The sequence below is a fragment of the Hemicordylus capensis genome, chromosome 4 (assembly GCF_027244095.1).
Source record: "Hemicordylus capensis ecotype Gifberg chromosome 4, rHemCap1.1.pri, whole genome shotgun sequence".
NCBI classification, from domain to species: Eukaryota; Metazoa; Chordata; class Lepidosauria; order Squamata; family Cordylidae; genus Hemicordylus; species Hemicordylus capensis.
Genome location: NC_069660.1, coordinates 191,222,717 through 191,246,781, shown reverse-complemented (window position 1 = coordinate 191,246,781; position 24,065 = coordinate 191,222,717). Strand labels below are relative to the sequence as shown.

At 41.8% G+C, this 24,065-nt stretch overlaps 1 protein-coding gene across 8 annotated transcripts in view; it reads left to right on the top strand.

The window, feature by feature from the left end:
- Nucleotides 1-24,065, top strand: part of CDH18 (cadherin 18) — an 896,981-nt gene that overhangs the window by 556,857 nt on the left and 316,059 nt on the right. The gene's annotated exons all lie outside the window — the stretch shown is intronic.

Genomic DNA, 24,065 nt, shown 5'->3' with positions numbered 1-24,065 from the left:
GGAGCTGTACTGCTTCCTGTTTTATTTTCTGTGTTGGTGTTTTTGTTTCTGGAGGAGCAACTGTCTATCTTCATCTTATTCTTGTGACTAACCTTTATTTTTCAATGATGGGGGGAATGCTGTTAAAATGTGGCATAATCATTGGTGTTGGTTGGATGCCGCTAACCTCATGCTTGCCTGCCCTCCTTTAACCCCACCCCCACCAGCCTTGTTTGGCCAAAGCAGGAGGAATTGACAAAGGGAAGCACTTTGGACTCAAATTAAAAATTCTAGCCCGGCAGGTATTCTCTGTCACTACCTCCTTTGTTACTGAGCCTCTGTCCTACCCTACTTCGAGTGCTTGTAATGGACAAGGGGAAGGACAGCTTAGCATCTTCTCCCCATTTCCTGTTCTACTCTCTTTCTCCTTCTCTTCATTTGCATGCAAATGGGGTGTGTGTGTTTGCAGTGGCTTGGCTTTTAGACATATGGGGTCTTTGTCCTTATGCCCAGCAGCAATGGTGACAAATGGTCCAGGAGAAGGTGGTGGATAACGTGCCCCCTTCTGCTCCCAGACTGTTAACCCCCCAAAAAAACTTGGAAAAGATTGTGCAGCAGCAGAACTATCGGGGACAAAGAGGTTCAGGGGTTAGATACTAATGTACAGTATCTCCAAGGTTGGCACAAGAAGCAATTGCAAAGGGGAGGGAAATTTTAAAGCATGTGCTGTGGGACAGGGACCCAATCATTATAGGACCCTAGCAATGCCCATGCCCAAAACATGACAAATATATTAAGGATGTCTGGTGATTAATGACTTCAAAAATTGTTAGAGAGTGTTGGATTCCTTTAGAGACATAAAAGGTTTATCAAAATGAGGGGAGGATGTGGGTCTGAACCATGCCTTGTGGGCCCAGGCTGTGGATCTTTTAAGTTCCGAGCAACACCCCTGGGTGTGTGATGGTGCTGACAGTTAATGTTTTTGCTTATTTTGAATTTACATTTGTTTTACACATTGAAACAAAAATCTTTCAAAAAGCATTTTAAAATAACAGCTCAAGTAAAGAAAATGAGAAACTCAGTCTTTTTACGTAATAATATTTCAGCACCAAGTTAACATACATTAAGACAACCAAAAACTGATTAAGAATTCATCTTTTAGCATAATACAAAATTTCCCTTTCTCAGCTTTGCATACTATATAAATATGGTATATAAAATAAATACCCATCTCATTTCTCAAAAGCCTGCCCCTTTAAATATTCAAATATATATATAAAAGAACAACAAGTAGTTCTGGTAAGAACTATTCTGCCCACTTTCCTTTCACTAACCCTACAACTGGACTAAATGGTTCAGATAGTTTAGGCAGTTCACAAGTTAGCTCTCTTGTGCCTCAAACATTCATGTGTCTACCAACTGGAATCGGGGTGGATGACATCATCACAAACTATGCCATTGAGGTGTAACTTTGTGTCACTCACTACAACTGCACCGAATTTGGGCCAGATCAGTTAGGTAGTCCACAAGTTAGCCCACTTGTTCCTCAAATGTTAATGAGGCTGGCATATTGAATTGGGGTAGATGACACCATTACAAACTACATCCTTGAACTGTCCCTGTGTGTCCCTACTGCTGTAACAAATTTGGTTCAAATCAATTACACTTTGGTTCATAAGCTAGCCCAGTTATGACTCAAACATCCATGTGTCCACCATCTTGAATGGGGTGGATGACATAAACACAAACTATGCCAGTGACGTGTCCCTATATGTCCCCACAACTGTACCCCATTTGGTTCATAATGGTCCAGGCATTATGGTGTTGATAGTGCGGGGGAACACATGGATACACACACACACACACACGAACACAGAATGTCGCGTGTTCTCATAAGCGTACTTTCCGTAAGGGGAGTAGGCTTAAAAGAAAGAGGGTCTCTTCACAAAATCACTCTGACCACTAATTTCTACAAAAATATTTTTCACAATGTATATAATTGCAAGAATGGTTTCTAGGTTACCTGGAATTTGTCAGGATTTCTCTTCAAAGATGCCATTTTTTCACAAGCTCCCTACAGCAATAAATCAGGAATCCACTGGTGGATCAGTTTTTCCCACCAACTTAACAACTAAGCTACAGGCAAGTTCTTGGTATTGTAATTGATACTTGCTCTAATGATGAGATGGAAGTCCTCTTTTTCTTCTTCTTCTTCTTTTTTTTGTGTGTGTATGTGTGTGTGTCTTATGTTGTGGAAAAATCAAATAAAACATTATTGGGGGGAAAAGTTTCCCCCCTCAACCTTACATTACTCCCCCCCCCACCAAATAAATAAATAATAATTCAGGTTTTTAAAATAACTAAGTAAAATGAGTGTTATGCAAACAGAGAAGAGTTGAAAGTATTTATTTAAACTATAGTCTCAAGTTTTTAGATGCTGCATATATTGTTTGGATGGAGAAAAATTGTCTTTTTGTTAGCATTTAGTGGAGACTTTCACACAACCTACTGAGCGGGGGGAAGACTTCCCAAACTGTGCCTTCCCCCCAGACGATCCTGGTAAACCCAGTGGGAGTGTGGTCCACACTCCCACGCGATCAGCCCTGCTCTGTGCAGCGCAGAACATGGTGGATTGATCTGAGGCCAGGACCTGTTGTCCCGGCTTCCGTAAGCCCGCAGTTTACTGCACGACACGCAAGCTACATTGGGGGATTGCCCCAAGAGATAGGCTCTCTAGGCTGGAAACAGCCTCTGCTTGCACACAAGCAGGTAGCCAGGGCTAAGGAAGCACTCGCTCCTTTAACCTCGGCTAGCAGCTGGGCTAGGTGGTGCTAGCCTGCTGGGCCCAGTGCTGGCAGTTCTCACGTGCAGCCTAACCCAGGCTGTGCATCCCTAGCCTGATTAAGGCCGCGCATGAGAACAGCCTCCTCGTCTGCTAATGTCATTAAAGGGGTGTAATCCATATAGAAAGAGTATTGGAAGGAACAGACTTTGGATCATTTTGTGGAACTTGTTTATTGCTTTTTGAGAATAATAATTTTTAAGATGATATTTTATTTTATTTATTTAGTTCATTTGTATACCTATACAAAAAAAGTCCCAGGGCCATTCAAAATATAAAAACCATTAAAACATTAACATGATTAAAACAATTTAAAACACAATAAAAACTCTAAAAACCCAAGCTTTGAAACTATAAAAACTAAAAGCCTGACTAAACAGGTATGTTTTCAGGTCCTTCTTAGAAGCATTCAGAGAAGGGGAAATTCTAATTTCATTAGGAAGCGGGTTCCAGAGTCCCAGGGCAACTCTAGAAAAGGCCCGGTTTCACGTTGCCACTTTGTGCACTCATAACCGGACCTCCCCATATGATCATAACAGGCAGGGTTGATAAAGAAGAAGTACTTTTGGGTCTAAGTAACGTGGACCCAAACCGTTTAGGGGTTTATAGGTAATGACCAGCACTTTGTATTTCATCTGGAAATATATTGGCAACCAGTGTAATATGCATCCTTTCACATTGTTCTTGATCTCATAATTAAGACATGTTTAATGAATGAGGATTTCTGAGGTGATCTGAACACTTAAGATGCTTTGATTTGACCATTTAAGTGACTCTTTTTATTTGTATTATAAGGTGTTCTTTGGATTAAACAGTCTCTATATGTACCATCTCAAAATTTCTATTTTGAAATGGTACAATCTCTATATGTACCATCTCAATCTCTCCTTAATGTTTTTTTAGCTTCTTAAATGTTTGTATCTTTCACGGAATTAATTATAATATAATAGAATTATTACTTCTAAAATGGATGGGTGTTATCCACAGTCCTGCATGTGCATGGATCCCCTGTTGCTGGAGGTCACAGGGAGCATTTGTCTGCCTTTGGAGATCCTGCTTTCACCCCTGGGTCCACAATATTGATGGATCACAGTTGAGGAATACAGAACTATACTCACTTTAAGACTGTTAAAGGGCTCTTGGCCTTCAACCTCATAGAAAACTTCCAGTTCTGTCTTGTTTCTTTCACCTGATGCTGTCTACAGTTTAGCGTTTCTGTGTGCAAACAACCTGATGAAATGTAGCATGTGTGACAATGCTGATTCATACAGATGTATTTATGCCGTAAGGAGGTTTCATTAAATTGTGAAAACTCCCCACTGGCCACATCCAGGCACTGTTCTAAGGCTCTGTGGGTGACCCACTTACTTTGACACAGTGTCACACTGTCCAGGCTCAAGATTTGTGTCTCTGTGTGTGTGTTTCTATTCACCTGATAAACTGCCAGCCAAGTCATATCTCGAGGGATATAGGAAGGCATTAGCAAAGTTGTGGAGGGAATTCAAGAGAACTGAGAGAACTAGAAAGCCAGTGCATATGTGTGAACCTTCCTGGAGGCTCCAGATGCCCTTCCCCTTCTTGCTGCAACCATTTTGTTTTCTTAAAGATCAGAACAATGTAGCATTCTTTCCCTCCTGCTTAGTTAAATAAGAATTCACCTATCACAAGACTGCATATGTTTACTGCCTATCAGAGTAATTATGCCAAGGGCTCAGAGCTAATTACTTGACAGCACTTGTGAGGAGTTCCTGGCCATGTACTCTTTATCTGTGGCAACGTTTGCTATTGTAGAGTTGCACACATAAAACCTTATCAGGGCAGCTTAAAATACTTTTGACATGCAAGAACAAGCCCCAGGATAGTTCACACCTGCCTTAGATAACTGGTTAGAAACCTATTAGCCCATGCTGATGTTGTTATCTTTATTTTCTTATGATTTTACTGTTTTCCTGAACATGTTACTTATAACAAGGAAAAAACAGTACATAACGCTCTACTCCAACATCTTAGTATATCTTATAGCAGTTTCTAGATCACAGTAAATGGGATACACACTTCACTGAGATGTATTTATTTTTCATGTGGAGATTGGACCTATTCTTCCTGATTTGGGAATCATTTATATTATCTATTACTTCTTCTGAATTTTGGTAAGCTCTGCAGCCAGCTGTTTCTAACCAGAGCTTATCATATAAAGATCTGTTGCCTTTACTAGATTACCAGCAACCCCCACCCCCACCGCCTTTCTGGTGCAGCCCCAAATGTATCTTTGCCTTTTTTTTTTGCTTCACCTTACTGCTTGAGCTTCTTTTTGTTAAGCACCTGCTATTATTGTTCTTAAGACACATTGTACTTAAGTCTGTTTTTGTTGTTTACGTGGGCGGCAGGGGGAGAAGGAGGCATGCTTTAGATGTCTTGCAACTGAGGGATGTACTTTCTTGCCACTGAAAAATTGGATATGTTGATTGTCCTCTCTGTGACCTGAGATCTTCAGCACATCACACAACCTCTCTCTGGCAAGCCTCTTTCATTTGACCATCTGGTTAGGGAGTGAACTTGAAGAGGGCATTGAGGTAGGTTGTGGAGCTTGTTGAAATCGAATGGTTCAGTGCTGTCTGAAGCATCAAACTGAAATAATTCTAGCACTTTGATATAGCTATTTTATGCGGAGATATTCAACATAACAGTGAACATAATTATGCAGGAATTATAGCTGACCGGCTTTGTGAATCTTTTTGGCATAACAGTTCATAGCTTACACAGGTAAACATGGGTGTACATGCTTTACCATTTCTAATTTGATTATGATAGTGTGGTGCTCCCAGGGACTTGGTGGGACCCTGAACTATGTTTTAGTTGGGAATTAGCTATCTTAAATGGAGCAGTCCCACTCCCATAATAAATTTATTCAAAGTTTTGGTTGCAGCAAGGACTGAATGGAGAGGTTGAAGTTCAAAAACGAAGTAAGATTTTATTTGAGGGTTTAGGGGTACAGAAAAGAGAAAATTAATGGTTATCGAGCGGTAATGTATAACTCATATACACTAGAAATGCAAACAAGTTACAAAGATTAAGTTAAGGCTCACAAATAGTTAATTTGGCTTGGGTTGTCGAATTAGGTTCTCCAAAGGCTGGCTAGAGAGAAACAAACAGATTTGGATTTTAGGAGAAATGAGGAAAAAGATTTCAAGGATAGGGATTATATACTACCTCACTCCTTCCAAGAGAATTGTGTTGAAACTTGGGGATTCTGTTCTCCTGGGCAGAAAGGCAGGAGTGGGCAGGGGTCCAGAAGCCAAAAGTGAATCAAAAAATGAATGGGACCTTGCAGCCACGAGTGCTGGGCAGACCAGTTTAGGGAAAAGCTGGTGCGGAGGAGGTTTAGGTCAAGGCAGGGCAAAATGGAAGTGCTCATGCCAAGATGTGAGGGAAAGAATGGTGGTTCCAAGGCACACAGACAGCACTGGTGACCCAGAAGACACACTGATTGATGGTGTCTTCATCAATTATAGACAAATACTTGCCTGAGGGCATTATGCTGAATGCATCTTGCAAAGGCAGACAATAGGGACAAAACACAGGATGGGCCTTTATGCTATTCAAAAGTGAAGAGTGAACTACTTCTTTGACAAAGCTTCTTTCTTTGCAGAAGCTGCGGAAGAGTAAGGCTCTTCTTGAACAACGGCTAGGGAAGGTCTGAGAAGACCTGTGTGGGGAGAGGACAAATGATTGTATCAAAGTTTATCTCTCGTGTCTGTCAGAATATCTGTAACTAAAATGCAAACAAGCAGACTTCCAGCACCTGGAGCTAGTCCTTAACATGTTTGATAGCAAGAGGAGATGGCCTTTTGCCTTTTTATCTCTCCTTTCTGAGGAGGTGCTGTCTTGTCTTAATTTGCTGTGCCAACCTATGGAGAATACTTGGTTTATTCTTTAAAGAATAGCTCTTGATTCAATCATGTCTGCTTCAGCTTCCCACCTGTTGAGTAATTAGGGGGCAGCTGCCCTCCTGCAGTCTCTGTGCTTTAAACTTGACCTAAGAGTTCCCTCTCCCAAGTGACATGCCCTTTGAGTTAGCTACAGGCGACACAAAGAGAAGACCTCACAGCCCGGTTAAATCTAAGCCATGGTAACTACAGGTGTGTAGTTTCTGTTGGAACTGGTATCCTAGTAGCATCTTCTCTCAGCTCCAGTCTCATAGTGACCACTGGGGGGCTTTGGGGTCATAGATGAAAAGTGTTGGACTCCTCCCCTCTTTGTCCTCACAGAGTTTTAAACCGCCTTGGGGTTTTCTTTTAACGAAAGGCGGTATATAAATGTAAAAATAAATAAATAAAATAAATCTCCATTTAGTCTGTCCCTGAGATGGGTGTTGGTTAGTCTCTCTCCCTTCAATTAGAATAAGCTGCAGGCTTTCCTATTTGTTTGTAACTTCCAAATAAATCCTTATTGTTCTTCAAACTTAAAGAACTGTCTTCAGACCTCCTGCTTGGCTGAGTTCTCACTCTACTGGTTTTGTTCTGCAAATGGGAGTTGAACTGTCATTCTTCTTCTACTACAGTTTCAAATATAGAGGGATGCTCCTTGGGGAACAGGCCCCCAAACACCCTAGAGCACGTCATGCCAGAAGTGGCTGTCCAAATTATGGGAAACAAATATATGCTTTGGAATGGCTCTCACATGCATGTAGACCCCTTGATTGCCTAGTATTTGATAGGTGAAAGTTGAAGATGTGAGGTGACCAAATCCAATATTATTGCATTTGAGGTGTCAATGGTGGTGTTGGATTGCCTGTTTCCTTTCTGTGGTGTCAGATCTATAATAGCTTATTCACACAAGCACTTCATGACATTCATGACTTGACGTGATCAAATGACGAATATATTCATGTATGAACCATGCCAAGCTGAGCAGAGCTTGATCTCAATAACTTAGCAATGTGAACCTGTAGCATTTATTTTGTAATTTTATAAAATGTGTAATATGGTAGTATTTTTACTGGAAATATGGTTTCATATTTGGCCATGGTTTTTGAATAATTGGAACACATTAGAAGAATGCTAATCCAGGTTATAAGAATGCTGTAGGAATACTAATCCTCAGAGCTCTTTGCTGACTGGCTGAATGCCAGTGCTTCTTAAATTGTGGTCCATGGACCAACAGTGATGCCTGGTATACTTTCCAGTGGTTCCTGAGATTACTATACAAATATTAGAGGAAAAAGCATATTAACCAGAGGTTGATTTGATGGGTTTAACCATAGCCTGAAGAGGCAACACACTTCTCAGATTGAATTTTAACTGAAACATAACCTGGCTTGTCAACAGTATTTGTTGTTTACACAGTTCTTCCCTTGTGTTCTTATAGCTTTGCTGCAAGATAATAACAGAGGACAAATGCAAGGTTGTTGGTTTTTGTCCCCCACTCAAATTTTCAATTGTGTGGTGGCCCTATGGTATGAAAATTCAATGATGTGCAAAGAATAACAAACTTTTAATAGTGGCCCATAATACAATAGTATTCTTTTAACCTAGAAAAATAGTAGGATTTGAGCAGGTGCCCTTGTTTTCTTTCAACTATACTGATTGTTCTGACTATAATAAAGATGCAGTGCATAATTATCACATGAAACTAGATATTATTTTAGTATTTGCGAAGTATCATTTTTTGTTTGATGTGCAAATCCCCGTCCACTCATCTTGTATTTGGACAAGTTTTCTTACAAATAATTAGGGGGAAACACACATATGTTAGGGTTCTAAATTGGATTGTACTGTTTTTGCACATGTGTGTTCCTGCGGTATGACTTGGGAACTTTAGTGTGGCATTATGTTGTCTGAATATCTGATGCTCCTGATTGTTGTGCGGCATTAGACTGGTTGATTGACTAGCTGGCTGGAGCAAGGAGAATCGGCTCGGCCAGCACTGACACTGGTGACAGTCTTGCTTGCCAATTGGCAGATGGGTGCTGCCCTTGATCACATAGCTTTTCCAGTGGTGTGCACCCTCTACTCCCCTACCCTCTCTTCCTCCCTAAGTGGAAGTTCCTCCTAATGCCATTAAGTGACAGCCCTGATTACCTGAAGCAAAAAATTGAAAGTTTGTGTTAAGGGCCCATTATTTGCACATTTTGTCAGTGTCTGTCTATCTATCTATCTATCTATCTATCTATCTATCTATCTATCTATCTAGAAGAGTACAAGACTTCTGTTTGGAAACACCGCAGCGTCACTGCCCGTCGGTACTGACCTAGATGAACTCCATAGAAGGCAGCTCCATATGTTCAGTTGAATTGCAAGTAATGTTGATGCTGAAACAATGACGCCATATAATTTGCTCTGCTTGGGAACTGCAAGCAAATAAACAATTTATAGCAAGGATTTAAAACTCTTTGTAGTGGCAAATAATAGCAACTCATTTACTCTTTAGTACTTCACCCTGAATCTCACATGCAACCTTTGCAGTAATTAGTAAGATAATTAGTTTACCACTTAGAATGATGGACTAGTATAACTTCATGTTGCTTCATAAAAATGTGCTGAGCAAATATTGATAGAGGGATAAAAGAAATAAAATTGGTTATTTGACCTTTTTCTTCTGTACTATAAAATTTCAGATGGCACCTTTTGAATAGACATGTTAGGGGAAATGTAAAGAAAATTCTGCTGTGCAGAGTGCAGAAGAGAGGCACATTATGAAATGGACTGCCTTTGTAATCTTCTGTATGATAAACTTTGAAAATGTTAAGAGGAAAATATACTTAAGGGTGTTGTGAGTATCAATTAATTTAACAATAAGGCTACTTGATTGCACAAACTGTTTCACAGTTAAGTCAATTGCACAAGCGATGACAACAGTTATTCAGTGTAGGGGTGTACACAGAATGTTCTCGGTGGCTTGATTCAAATTCAAACCAAAATGCCAGTTGTTGAACTACTTCGTTAGAACCAGGTTGTCTTTCGGTCCATGTGGTTGAATCGGTTCAGCCTGTTTCAAATGGCTATGCTTGTAAAGGGGAATCCGGTAAGGATTCCCCTTTACTAGCAATGGAGATTCCTAACTAAAGGAGTTCAAAGGGCAGGGGAGAGGGCACTTTACTGGTGGTGATGGCTCCTTGGCAGCGGCTCCTCTAGACACCGCCGGCACTCCCCCTCAGCAGTGCTGGCCAGCGCTACTGCCTGGTTCTGGCCTCTGTGTGTGCGTGGAGGCCATTTGCATGGCCCCTGCATATGCGTGGAGGCTGGAACCAGGTTGCCGGCAGCCCGTGCTGCTGGGGGGAGCACCTGCAGGACCTAGGGGAGCCACTGGTGCACCACACCGGATTCCCCTTTACAAGCATAGCCAACTCGTACTGGGGCTGGTCTGGTTTGAGCTTGAACCAATCGAACCAGGCTAGTTTGAATCGAAGTGGGTTTGATTTGAACTGGTTCTGCACACCTCTTATTCAGTTCTGAATTAATTTGGTGGTGTTGGTGCTTTTGAATAGGGAACATAATACAATCTAGCCAATTGTACATGCAGCACCTAACAGTGATTCAGATCTCCATTCATGTATCCCTGTGGCTTGTGCGTTTAAATGGAGATCATGTATAATTAAGCCAATTGCCAGTGTAATGTGCCCTAGTGATTCAGAAGATCTGTTACTGCTGCCTCTGCTTTTGAACAGCCAACACCATGCACAATCATGGATTAATAACAGAGATGTGTTGCCCAGCCATAACTTATATTCTTTTTTTGTAACATCACATACCCATTTTTTGCAGATAAGCAACCTGAACATGCAGTGCTATATGTGGAAAGGATGCTTTCCAGACTGTGTGGGAGGGAGTGGGGTGAAATCTGACTGCTAGCCCTAATGTTTTGAAGCCAGTTAGACTTCGCTGCTTCAAATTTTACACCACTTCTTCCCTCGCTGAGGCTTTGAGGGGAGAAAGTGAAAGGAGAAGCAACCCCACCCCTGGTGCACACAGGGCACTTCCCTGAGGAAGAAGAGGAGGAGGGGTGGGTGACTGATAGCTTCCCCTTGCCTCCTTTCCCCCCTTCCCTTCTCGGTTGAATTTGCACAAGGGCAGCAGACTCATGCAAAAAATAAAAATAAAAATGGCAATGACACATACCGTGTTTCCCCCAAAATAAGACAGTGTCTTATATTAATTTTAGCCCCAAAAAATGCACTAGGGCAATTAGCGGTACATCAGAAATTACTGCTAGGTCTTACTTTCAGGGTAGGTCTTATTTTCAGGGAAACAGGGTACACTCGTCTTGGCACAGAGGCACCTTTTAACGTGGTGATTCTCTTTATTTGCAATCAAAATAATAATAATAATAATAATAATAATAATAATAAATAATAATAAAGGACACGATGTCTGGATAAAACAAACCATCCAATAACACCTGTCTGTGTAAGTAAGTAAGTAAATAAATAAATAATATTTAGCAGGGGGAGAGTAACTGGCCCTATTCACCCCCAGCACAGTACCTCCAGTGACTGTTTCTGGGGTCTATCTTATGTTTCTTTTTAGATTGTAAGCCCTTTGGGGACAGGGATCCATCTTATTTAATTATTATTTCTCTGTGTAAACCACCCTGAGCCATTTTTGGAAGGGCGGTATAGAAATCGAGTTAATAATAATAATAATAATAATAATAATAATAATAATAATAATAATAATAAAAATAAATAAATTTTGCGGCGATATCTATAATAACCAACAGTATTGATGATAAAATTCAGCCATCCCAGGTCCTTGGGAAGGACTCGCTGTCTGGATAAAACAAACCAGTCAATAACACCTGTCTGACTGTGTAAACAAGAAATAATAATAGCAAGCCATATTTCTACAGTTTCAATCCTATGCACTCTTACTTAGGAGCTAGCCCATTGAACTAAATCATTTACTTCTGAGTAATCCCAGCAAGCATGCAAAGTGTTCTCAAAACTCAGAAAACCGGCTACTATTTCATGACTCACATGCAACATGTTAAGCAAGAAATGTCAAGATAAGATCCGAAACAGGCTGTGGCTACGCAAAGGGCACCCTATGCAAGACGCTGTCAAAACTCAGATCATACGGATGGACAGCAAGCCTATATGTAGCAAAGCAATTTCAAGGTGTCATCTGGAAAGTCCCAAGGTAGAAATATCATTGATAACAAAGGAAACGTTTCTATGCATCTCTGCATTTAATTCAACAGACTGAAGGCTTCTAAAGTAATTATCATAGAGAAGTTTAATGATCAGCAGACAGAACTCAGACAGTTATTCATTAAAAATATAGAAAGCTGTTCAAAGATTGAAGCTTCTGGTACTGTTGCTCATTTCCCCTTTTGTCCATGATCCAATAGTATCTTGCCCCAAATTTGGTCTCTAGGGTAATCCTGGTGATGGCTTAAAGCTGCAGTGGGGAAGCAGTCCCAAACTTTGCAAAGAAGGCAGGGCTAGGTGGCACCATCACCTATTGTTGCATACATAAAATGAGATTAAACATAGGAAAATGGCTTAATCTAGGCTTGCAAAGAACAGGGCAAGTCAGAATTGCTTCCAAGTAAGAAAACTCTGCCTTCAGCTCTGAAAGTTAGGATTCTCACATTTCAGAAAGGAAGAAGCTTGTGGGCAGCCTACATAACAAAGCCTGTATAAGAGAGTTCTCTTCCGTGGAGGTGATAGGTGGGATTATTTTTTCCCCTTCCTCCTTTTCTACAGGCATGAGAGAGAACTGTCCCCTCTCACCTTTTGGCGGTTGAAAACATTCCAACATGCTGACTGTTCTGTCTTATAGAGCTGTAAAGTAGGGGTGTGCTTGGTTCACTCCTACTGTAAAGAAGTGTGCCTAACAGGAAAGTGTTAGTCCTTCTAGCAGCCAATCCCATTGCATTAGCCAAGCTAGGGATATGCAATTGAGTTGGTTGTTTCATTCCTACTGTTTCTCCTCTCCTGCAGAATATGGACATTGGCAGTTGCAGCCAGTTTGCATACTTCACTAAAATTGAGGTTTCTTTGGTCCCCCCCCCCCATCCTGCTCTAGTGATATTTGAGCCAGCTTGGCCCGAAGGTTCGCCCTGGAGCTGAACCGGTGGTGGGGATGGGATCCGAGGTGAGTTAAGCCAAGCCCCTGCCTCATGAGCCGGGATGGGACGGGGCAAGGGGGCAGGCTCCTTCCACCCTCCCGCTGCTTCCTGTGTTGGCTACAGACCACTTGGGGCCTCTCTGTGCACATGTGTGCAGAGGCCGAAAATGACAGAATCAACAGCCGGTCATTCACCTGGGTGTAGGACAGCCCTCTTTAGGAGTCTGTTTCACACGAGAAGGAGTTAACTGCACTCCGGTTAGTTAAATACCTCCTTGGAAGTTGTTTTAAATATGTATGTGGCCCTAGCTTACTCTACTTAAGTATGTCTTGTCTCCTTTGGGGTTTGGGGGTACAATGATTTATCCTAGATCTACCTTCTATGTTTTTAAAATTCATTTTAACTTCTTATAAGAAAAAAAATATACCTAAGGTATTCTGAAATTTTTTCATTCAAGTATAGGAGGAACCTGATATTTGCGGGGGTTCAGTTCCTGGCTGCAACCGCAGATACAGAAACCGCAGATATTGAGTCATTGGGGGCTATGGGATCATGAAAGTTAGGTTTCCGATTGTTGGGTTAATCTCTGAAAATGGCTGAAATTCAGCCAAATTTTTTTTGGGGGGTGGAAGTGCAGGGGGAAGCTCCCTACCATGCTTTGCTGCTCTCCCTGAGTCACACTGTGCCCTGGAATGCCCCCAAATTGCCCAAAATTTGCTGTTTTCCCTTGGGGGGGAAGCCATTTTGAGACTCCAAAAAACAAAATGGTGGTCAGAAATGACCTCTGTGGTCATTTCTAGCCACCCCTGACCTGTGGATATGCTAGGTTGGAATAGACTTGTTTACCTCCTCTTAAACCGACATTTTCATAGAGTGAGAGCTCTCATAGCAGACAATAAATCTCAAGAATGCTCTTAAAGTAAGCCTAATTTGGAGATATTGGAATAACAAGGGTCTCAATGATCTCACTTTCATTTCAAATGATTAAATTATTTCATCCTTCTATTATTCCCTCAGTTCAAACAAATTACTGCTCTTCCATATAGTGCAAACACCTAAGCCCTGCATGTTTAGATGACAAAGGAACAAAAGGAAGGGGGATGAGGATCATGCCTACTGGCCCTTTCCCTAACCTCCATGTGTATAACATGCTGATTGCACAGGAAGGTAAGTGCATTGCTACTGTGAACATATAGGGGGTGATATTTTTTTAATCCTGGCTGCTAAAGCAATTATAGCACAGCAATGGAAACTGTTGGATAATTTAAATGTGGAGAGATTGTATAACAAGGTATGGTCATTGGTAATTTTAGAAAAATTTTCAGATAAACAAAAGATAATGAAAAATCAGAGAAAAGAATCGCAATTTTGTCGCATCTGGAAAAAATATATTTCTTATATAGAGGGTAAGGAGGCCGTTCTGATCCTATTCATGAAGTTTGGAAATCATTATTATTTTGACATTTTTGGAATAGTGGATGAGGTCCACTCCTAGTAGTGTCCAATACTATGTACCGTATTTTATGGACTATAAGACTCACTTTTTTCCTTGAAAAATATCCGCCAAAATTCAGGAGCTTCTTATATGTTTTAACAGTTTAATATGTTAAAACTCTGAAAAACTGGATTAAAATTAAGGTGCGTCTTATATTCTGTAGCGTCTTATAGTCCGTAAAATACGGTAGATGGTTTTGTTGGTTTATATCATAAATATGCTATATAGATTTTTATTGAATTATTGATTTGTGTTCATTTAAATTGAATAAATGTAAGAATGTTAAAATGTAAGAATGTCAAAACAAAACAAACAAAAAACATATAAGGGTTGAGGGTAGAACAAGTGGGCAGAATTATGATCCAGCCCTCCACATAGTTGTACATTTATGAAGATCTGCACAGCTCTCTGCTATGTTAGTGTTGTCAATATGAACATTATAATGACAAGAATTTAGAGGAGGCTTAATGTTTGCATTTGTCCCCGTCCCCCCCCCCCAAAGTTTGAAAGTAGGAATTCAAACTGAATCCAATCCCAAAAACTGGTTTAGAGAGTCTTGAGTCTGTAGATCCAAAAAATTTCTTGTTTGTCCATGATATTTAAGTTGCTTAATAGGAAATATATCCATATCATTGACTATAGTTGCCTGAATTGGTCTGGCAACAGGTTTTTCAAATTTCTTCAAGTGATGGTGGATTTGTGTTTCCTGAAATGTTTCCTTGGGTCTCTGAGTGTTTTAACTACAGATTGGCAGGTTGGATGTTTTCATCTCATAACATAAACCACCACATTGGTGGAAGTACAGGTGAAGTTATGTCTGAGGTAATAGTCTCTCTTGGTAATGGTGCTTCTAAAGGTGATGATATCACTTAGAAAAGTGCAGATAATGCAGTGACTAGATTGGCTGTGATGTGATCCTGGCTGGCTGGCTCTTGGTTTAAGCCAAGGACTGCTCTCACCAATATCCTGCACAAATTAGGTGGTTAATAGAAAGCAATACATAGAGGGCAATTGATAGCCTTTTTCAGATGTTAAGAATTTGCTGTTGGTGGGTAGCTTTTATTGTCTGGTAATGGTTTGATAAGGCAGGATGAAATACTTTTTCATTGTGTGTTTGTGTGTGTATAATATAGTGTGTGTGTTATATTATGCACACACAAACACACACCTTTCCTCTATGTCTATTGTCGGTCATCTTTTTGTACAATATTCTCAAGTGAAATGACTGTCATTGCATTCATGTTATAGAGCTGGATGCAAGCAAAAGGTCTGTAGTATTCATAGTATGTACAGTGTCATACTCCTTTGCTAAAGGCATATTGTGAGAGATCTGAATAGAAAGAGCTGAGCTGTGTTGAACTTTCCTGTGTCCCAATAGTTGGCTCCAAATGGAAGTGATGGATTGCTTTTGAGCAGAAGGTGAAAGAGTGTTCATAGTAGAGGCAAAGGTTCACCAGCTGTGTTCCAAGTATGGGAAGTTTCCACCCTTGTATCATGCTGAGCAAATCTCTTTGGGAATAAGACCAAATTGAAACAATGTCAATGTTTTTATCGAGGGGGAGCCTGGGATTACTGCATCAGTGAGAAATGCTGAAACAAAGACAAGGAGAATATGATCTAAAGAATATGTAATGGGGATCACTCAGCTTTTTCAAACTTATATCTGAAAACATCCGCTTTTGCTGCCACAACAAAAGGAGAATGCTTTTTTCTTTATATATTGTTCTAATTATAAAAGTGGGTCATATATTCACATAGTCAGTGGAAAGATCCCCAGGGTAGTATGAAACAGCAGTTAGTTCCCATACCATATCCCAGGGCATCCTTGTAAAAGAGAAGTATAAGAACTTAAATCAAAGCTGTACCTTCCGGCACAGCATTTTGAGATAAGGAGCAGGCTCCAGGGGATGCAGTGGGCAATCTCGATCCAAACCCTTTAATCCAGGGTGGTGGAGGGGGGTTATGAAGACTCAAAACCCCCCAAAATAACTCCTCCTTGGTCTCCCCTGTCGGGAAGCATGCAGCTTCATCAGCAATCCAACCGGAAGTCGTAAAACTGATATTCTTATCGTCCATGATCTTTCCCAAGCCTTTTATTAAACTGAATTAACCACAATCACCAAGTCCCATGTGCTCCCGTGGAGTGTCATGTGAGAACCCAGAATGTTTGGGCAATCCCAGACAAGCCACTGCATTGCCCAGAAATTCCAGGTTCCCATGTCATTCTCCATGGGAGCACAGGAGGCTTGGCAGTTGTGAGTAACACATTAAACGTGCTTGTCATCATCATGAGAACGTGTCCTAGGTTAGCTGTGTCAATGACTTCTAAAAATCTTTGTTGTCCTTTCTGAAGTAAAGAAAAACTCTGGTGTTTGATTAGGATTGTGTAGAGTTTGATTACCATTGTGTGCACTCTAGTTCTTTAGTCCCTTTCTCAAGTTGACCCCTCCCCATGCTTTATTATGTCATGTAGGGATGTGCATGGAATCCGCCTGACCCGGTTTGGTTCAAGTCCAGACCGGACTCGAACCTGACCGGACCAGTTCAGTCCAGCACCCCTTCGAATCCCCCCAGTTTGGTTCGGTCCGGGGGGGGGGGTTGTGAAGTTTTTTAATTTTTTTAAAAAAAATTTTACACCTTTTGCCCCATCGGGGGGCTTCCTCTAGGCCGTGGTTGGGGGGTCTGTGAAAGTTTTCCCTCCCCTCATTGTTTCCCCTCCCCTCATTACCGGCTTTGGTAATCACTGCCGCGGCCCATTCGGGCCTCCGTATTTTGGCATGGTGGCCATTTTGTCCACCACCATACATGCACAAGTGGCCTCTGTGAGCCTTTGTTGGCCACAAGTGGCCATTGTTTTTTTAATAAATAAATAAATAAATATTTTAGAACATTGTGAATCCCCCCATACAACCTGGGCCGGGGTGGAGTTCGGTTCGAGGTTGGACTGAACAGGGTGTGGTTTGGTCTGACCTTGAGCCTTCGAACCGATCCGGCTCGGTGTCGAACCTTTGAACATTGAGCCGGTTCCACACATCCCTCATGTATCTTTCTTTATATAAGCTTTAGGAAAGTCCAAATTTCCCAATTTTGCTTCATAAAGAGAAAGTTCATCCACCTGCTAATTTTTGTTGACCTCTTTGTACCCTTTCCAGTCCTGTTAGATTAGTGAACTTAACTATTTTACAAGTGGGGGCCACTTTGGCAGAAAACCTTCTGTGCGAGAACCATTTCCCACTGTGCTGGCCTCTGCAAGAGCTGTGCTTTTCTCAGAGCTGAGCAGGGAAGGGGGCTTTGAAAAAAAACACCAAAACAAAACAAAAACCCAGCCCTGTCAAGCCCCAGTGCCATCTTAGAGGGCACTCCTGGACTGCTGGAAAGTGTGTCTTTCCCAGCAAGGAAAGGATCACACTTTCCAGTGCTTTATTCACATTTTTCAAGATAGCACTGGTGTGCAATAGGAACATTCACACTACACTTGCAGGAACACTCGCATCACATTTCATTCTCTGCAACTCCTACTGTTAGAACCAGTAGTTATAACAAACCTATTACTTAGTTACTTTATTTCAGAAAGAGGTCTTGCGGATTGAAGAAGTGTTGAACAGCATTTATGGATGGTGCAACATATTTTAGAGCTGCATCAAAAGGAAGTGATGTTGTAGTGCAATGGCTGTAGAATTGTAGAACACACAATTGTTTTATTTTAAAGTTTGTACCTTCCCAAACATAGCTGAATGAAGCCCTCAGAGCTAGCACTGCTATTCTAATCCAAATATCTGTCTAATCTAATCCAAATATCCACAAATGAAAAATATATCAACAAAAGCAGTGTGAAATATGAACACTTATTTGGCAGATTAAATGACAGAAATACCCACACCAAGCTCATACAAACCTTCCTGCTACACCCCTGCCACCTTACACCCTTGGCAAAGATGCACTGTTGAGGGTTGGGGGAAGCCTGTTGAAGATGTAAGGGAATTCCAGGATGAAACTGTCATTTCAAAATAAAGCCCCCTCCTTGTTGTTCTTTAGTCTAGCCTCTGACAAAGATGGAACTCCAAGCAAGGACACCTCAGACTATCTTAAGGAACAGCAAGGGTTCCTAACCTGTGGTACTCCAAATGTTGCTGAACTACAACTCCCATCAGTTTATTGTGGCTGGAGATGATGTAGTTCATCAACATCTGGAGTACCACAGGTTGGGAACCCCTGATGTACAGGATGAAAATGTGGATAGGGTAGGCAGTGAAAAACCAATAGATTGCATGGTGTTGGGGATTTTTTTTAGCCCCTGGGAAGGAAGAGTAACAGGATTCTATGCCTTTAAATGCGAATACATTAAAAAAAAAAGCCCCACCAAATCTGGAAATCCTAAACTAGAGATATGGGCACAAATTGCATGTGGTTGTACATCATCAAACTCTCATTAGTATTCTATTACATCATAGTTAGCATATCTGTGGCAGACATTTACATGTACCGATTCACCTAACATCTCTTTCCCTTTCCCTCTGGAGCAGATATTACATGTATTGTAAGATACGCCTCAGTAAATTCCTGTTGAACAAGCCTGATAGGGAAAGGACACATTGATATTGAGTTCTAGCATGAGAGCTGTACATTTTAATGAAAATTTATAATCAAGGCTGATGTTTTTATTATCCCTGCTACAAAATATACCTGTTTCACAGTTTAAAGTGTTAAACCATTTCACCTTGCAACTTGTAAAACAGAGCTCCTGGGCACATAGGGAGCTAAAGTCAGAATCCTAGCAGATTTGAGACTGGAATTGGCTGGGCACTGGGACAGATCCACAAATGGCTCAATCTAAAGGCACAATCCATTGCACACAGGGGTCTTGTGGAGATGGTCATCCATTTCAGGAGTAAAAAATAAGGGCAGGGGGACAAGGAAGATGGCAGACTGGGAGGAGTGTAGGGAAACAGGAAATGGCAGGCTAACAGCCAGTGATGCCCAGGAAGTAGCAAACTAGGAAGCTATAGGAAGGCCAGAGACTGGCTGTTGCTTAGGCACAGATTTGTTGTGCCCCAGGCTGAATTGGAAAAATTTATAACATGGGGAGGTCAGGACTCAGGAGGAAGCAGTGGGCTGCCTGAAAGAGAAGCCATGTTGTAACCTGGAGGAACAATACTACTGCTGCTACCTCCACTCTGTAGCCTTGAGTAGTTTGCCATAACGAGCCAGTGCACACATTGTGCTTTAGGTGAAATTTGAGGGGCAGGCCTAGATTGTCAGCCCAGATGGACTGTCACTGCATAACAAGGATTCTGATTTGGATGAGATTTTATTCTGTGCTATACTGATAATTCCAAATTTGCATACAAAGAATCCTCCTCCTTACTACTATTACTACTACTACTACTACTACTACTACTACTACTACTACTACTACTTTGTCTTATTTACAGTACATAATTGTGATAGAGGTGTGCACAGAGCCAGTTTGGTGCTCCTTTTCTGGAATGCAGAACTGGTTCAAACTGCCAGCATGCATGCGTGTCAGCCATTTGCGTGGCAACATTGAATGGGGCTGCAAAGAGGAATGCTCCAGCCCCATGCCCACGCTTTTTGGGAGAGCACTGATGGGGGAAAAGCAGCAGGGCAGGGATGGGCAGGTAGGAGGCACCCTCTCTGTCCCTTAAAGTTACCCCACCTCCCGGGTTCCGTGCACATCCTTAAATTGGGACACAAATCCAGTTAATAGCCATCTTAAAGAACTTAATAGTTATTAATCCAGTTTATAGTTACATGTGTCTGAGTATGTGCTTAATGTCAAAATATTAAGCCCCGAACCTGTATAAAAGTACATCTTATGAAAGCATTGAGATGGAACAAAACAAGCAGAAATCCAATCCCAACCTCTCAATTGCTATGGTGATTCGAAGGCAAAATAGTGCACAGAGTAGCTAACCTTTGTTTTATTATTAATGTGGAGCAAATTCAGAAAATAGGGCTATGGAATGAATCCCTCATTTAATCTCCATGGGAACTGATATAAACAAATGCTGGGCTGTGCAATGTTGTCTTCGGTATTAAGAAAACAACAGTGAGCACCCAGCCTTAATTTGTGGAAAGGTCAATTTCAGTACTTATGCTCCAAGCAACGTAATTCAGTAATATGAACAGAAACACTGAAGTTCATAGCCGTAGTCTCTTACCTTACGGTGCAGGTTCTGAAATATTATGCTAATACTCCCTATGATGTTTCAGAAATAGATGGCTGGTTTGGGGAATGTCTGCTCCTGTATTTTATTCCATTTGTAAGCTCCACATTCCTGAGTGCTCGTAACTAAAAAAAAACCAAAATGGAGGCCATGTATTTGTTGCTTCCAACAATTGTGACAAAGACTGAACCAGAAGTTTATTTTTATAGAACTTAGAGGTGACTTGCTTGCCCAAGGCTGCCCAAGTAAATCCTATCAAAATCACTTTGGGTTACTTCTGAGGAACCATTGAGAGGTTTTGTGCTTAAAATTGCTTAAAGCCAGAAAAAAATATCTTCGCAACAAATTAAGATTGCAACAAAGAGAGATGGCATAGTTTATTTATTAATTATTTTATTTATTTATTACATTTGTACATCGCCCCAAACTTTCATCTCTGGGTGGTTAACAATAGTATAAAACAAGTTAAAATATATACAAAAACTTTAAAAATCACCACAAATTAAAACCTTAAAATTCTAAAGAACAGAAAAAGCTTGGGTAAAGAGGTGGGTTTTCAAATGCTTTCTAAAAATTGTCAGAGATGGGGAGGATCGTATCTCAGTAGGGAGCTCATTCCACAGTCTCGGGGCAGCAACCAAGAAAGCCCGTTTCCGTGTGGCCACCAGCCGAGCTGGCGGCAATTGGAGATGGACCTCTCCGGACGACCTCAATGGGTGGTGGGGATCATAATGAAGAAGACGTTCTCTTAGATACCCAGGGCCTAAGCCATTTAGGGCTTTATAAGTTATGACAAGCACTTTGTATTTTGTCCGGAAACCTATTGGCAGCCAGTGTAACTCTATCAACAAAGGAGTGATATGGTCTCTCTGAGATGACCCAGAGACCAACCTTGCCGCCTCGTTCTGTACCAACTGAAGCTTCCGGACTACATACAAAGCCAGCCCCACATAGAGCGCATTTTAGAAGTCAAATCTGGAGGTTACCAACATATGTACCACTGTTTTGAGGTCGTTCATCTCAAGAAATGGATGCAGCTGACATATCAGCCGAAGCTGATAGAAAGCACCCCTGGCCACTGCCTCAACCTGAGAAACCAGGGAGAGGTGTGGATCCAGAAGTACTCCCAGACTGCAAACCTGTTCCTTTTGGGGAAGTGTGACCCCATTTAGAACAGGGAGATCAAAATCGTCTCTAGAGTCCTGACCCCGCACAATAAGCACCTCCATCTTATCTGGATTCAGTTTCAGTTTATTCTCCCACTCCTTCCAGGCAAGCATTTAGGGAAGTTATGCTATCTCTTGAAAAAGTTGACATGGAGAAGTAGATTTGGGTGTCATCAGCATACTGGTAACACCCCGCTCCAAATCCCCTGATGATCTCTCTCAGCTGTTTCATGTAGATGTTAAAGAGCATTGGGGAAAGTATGGAGTCTTGAGGAACACCATACTTAAGCTCAGATTTTGAAGAGCAACAGTATCCAATTGACACCATCTGGAATCTGTCTGATAGGCAGGAGCGGAACCACTGTAAAAAAGTGCCCCCCACCCCCCCAACACCCTCAGACGTTCCAGAATACTATGGTCGATAGTATTGAAAGCCGCCAAGAGATCCAAAAGGGCCAACAGAGTCACACTTCCTCTGTCAATTCTCAATTGGAGATTATCCATCAGGCCGACCAAGGCAGTCTCCACCCCTAGCCCACCCGAAAACCAGTTTGAAATGGGTCTAGATCAGGGTTTCTCAACGTGTGGGTCCCCAGATGTTATTGGACTTCAACTCCCATAATCCCCAGCCCCAGTGGCCTTTGGTTGGGAATTATGGGAGCTGAAGTCCAATAACATCTGGGGACCCACACGTTGAGAAACCCTGGTCTAGATAATCAGTTTCCTCCAAGACTGTCTGTAGCTGAGAGGCCACCACCTTCTCAATTACCTTGCCCAGCCGTGGGAGGTTGGAAACTGGCCTATAGTTGCTCAACTCTGAGGGACCTAATGCAGGCTTCTTAAGAAGAGGTCTAATAATTGCCTCCTTAAGACAAGGAGGCATCCTGCCCTCCTTCAGAGAAGCATTTATGATTTCTACCAGGCCTCCCACTACAGCCTCCTTGCTAGATAGAACAAGCCATGTTGGACAAGGGTCAAGAGAACAAGTGGTAGGCCTCACCGTTCTGAGCAGCTTGTCCACGTCCTCAGGAGTCACAAACTGAAACCGATCCAGTTGAATCACATAAGAGGAATTGCCGGACATCTCCAGTTCAGACATCGAATTAATTGTGGAGTCTCCTTCTAAGTTTGCGCGAATCCGAGATATTTTATCTGCAAAAAACTCTTTAACCACATCACAGCGGGTAACTGATGGCTCCAAATTCTGATTCAAGGAAGGGGGGGCACTTACTAGTCCCCTCGCAACCCTGAACAACTCCATTGGATGTGAACTTGCAGATACAATACGGGCAGAAAAGAACCGCTTCTTTTCCGCACGTATTGCCTGAGCATAGATCTTTAAACGTGCTCTATGTCATAAACTGCCGGATTCGAGTCCAGTCTTTCTCCACTTGTGGTCCAGTCGCCTACCTTGCCGCTCTGTTGCTCTGAGACTAAACTGCGAATCAGGTCTTCGCTAGTTCAGAGCTCATCTTTGCCATGTACTCTCTAGGTTTCCTCAGGGAAGCCTCTTAGCCTCAGCTGCCAAGTTGTAATATGGGGATAATAATACTTACCATGGAGGGTTGTAAGGAATACAACAAGGTAATTCTTGTGATGTACTGTACAAATGCTAAACCTTATTATTTCAACAGAACTCAGAGTGTGAACTAGGGATGTTTGAAGCCCAACCGGTGTAGTGGGGGGAGTGAGGGCACCTTAAAAAGTGAGGACAGCAGGTCCTTACCTGCTCCACCACTGCACCACACAGTTTCCTGCTGCAGAAGCACTGCCCCTAGCAGCCTGCACATGGCAGCGGTGCAGAAGCACACACGTGGCCTCCGTGCATGCGTGACGGCCATTTGCATGGTCAGCAACACTATGCTGACCACACAAATGACTGCCATGCATGCGCTGTAGCTATGTGGAGCTCTGTGCTGGCTTATGGAACGTTGCCACTATGCATAGGCTGATGGGCACAACAATGTAGAAGAAAGCTGTGTGGAGCAGGTAAGGACCTGCAGTAAGTATGAACAATTAAATATGTTCACATTATTTTTTATCTGTACAGATCTTTTCTCGCTGTATATGAACATCTCTTAAAACTAGGGTCATCCAATTAAACTGATTGACAGTAGGTTTGAGCTGAACAAATAAAGTACAGAATTACAAGGGATTTAGGATGGACAAAAGGAAGTTCTAATTCAAATGTTTTAAATCCTTAACATGAGTGACCCCCCTAAAATGAATAATGGAGATTGCATTTTTCCTTAGCTCTAGCTAGTTCAAAAGGCACTACCATTTGTCACAATGGGAACAACTGCAGCAGCACTGCTTACAAAACT